Source organism: Myotis nattereri (assembly GCF_964212035.1).
Source record: "Myotis nattereri genome assembly, chromosome: 8".
Lineage (NCBI taxonomy): Eukaryota > Metazoa > Chordata > Mammalia > Chiroptera > Vespertilionidae > Myotis > Myotis nattereri.
The window spans coordinates 42466770-42468207 of record NC_138083.1 but is presented as its reverse complement, the minus strand read 5'-3'; positions in this window follow the sequence as shown (position 1 = coordinate 42468207).

The window sequence follows — 1438 nt, the reverse complement described above, 5'->3', positions numbered from 1 at the left end:
CGAGTCCTGGTTTCATCAGAGTCACACATGAATCACCTTCTTCCAGTGAAGGTCCTGGCTCTTATCGGTGGAAAACAGGCTCGGAACACCACCGCATGGGGGCAATGGCCTGCCTGCCGGGGACAAAGCTGGGTCATTCCATGAATGAGTGGGCACCCTCTCCACGGAGGCAGTTGAAACAAGTCGAAGACATTATGATACTTCTCCCCTGAAAGCTTCAGTGCATATCACTGAAGAGTGGGAGTATTCTACTTAACCTGAGTACCAGTATCAGAGCTAAATTAACAGCAATTCCCCCAAAGCATCTACTGTTTAGCTCATTTTCAAATTTCGCAGCTATCTCCAAAATCTCTTTTAGAGTTGTTTTTCTTTCATTCTCTTTTTGAAACTATGACCAGTCAAGATTAATGCCTTGCATTTGGTTCTTCCTTTCTCCTTTTTAAAATGGCATTAATCTACATACTTTCCTAGCACTCGGTCAGAACGTTATGTTTCCATCATGGTTTTCCCAGGGACTGGCCACTCCTCAGGCCTTCTCATGAGAGAGGCCCAGAAGTCAGGCCCCTTAAACCTTCTGCCTGGCTTCCTACTCCCTTCTGAAGATGAGCAAAAACTATCTGAGTAAACATTTTTAAAATATCAAACAAAAATCTCTAATGAATCCTCATTCATTCATTTATTCATTCAAGAAATATTTCTTGAAGGCCACAATGTCCTCAGCGATATTCTATATAGTGTGTATATGATAATAAAACTCAACCAACCAACCAACAACCCATCCACCCACCCACCCAAACCAGGGCAAAACATCTTCCCTCATGAAGCTTACATCCAGAAGGAGGCAAGCAATAAACAAAATAAAGGAAGGCAGAGAAAGGGGTAGTGAGTTTGGGGGAAGGACTCAAGTTAAAATAGTGTGATAGGCAGGGCCCCACTATGGCGGGGTTTGAGCAGAGAGAGAAGAAGGTGAAAGAGTGAACCACAAGGGTACCAGGAGGAAGAGCGCTTAATGACCCCACTGTCTCTATGGGTCCAGGGCTAGGCTGAGAAGTTCAGGTGCAAATCCTGATGCATGCCCCTCTTATGCAGTGGGCTTTTGTGCCCATCCTTGAGCGCATTTGTCATAGACCCCACTTAGATGGAGAGTTCGCTAAGGAATCCCCCCTCTTTAAATGAGTTGTCTTCAGTTGCTTTTCTTGGCCTGTGATAGGCAGTCTCAGCTTTATGCTGCTGTGGTCTCCCCAATAGTCACCTGTGCACTGCCCGCAGCCCCCTCCCCACACACATACAAAGCTACTCTGCAGGCTGTCAGAAAAATCCCAACTACTCCTTGGATGGTTCAAACGGAGGTGCTGCACAGAGAAGACCAAAGCCAACCAGGGAAGTCCTTTCTCCAAATGTAGGCACAGCATTCACATCGATTCTTCTGTGTTAAGAG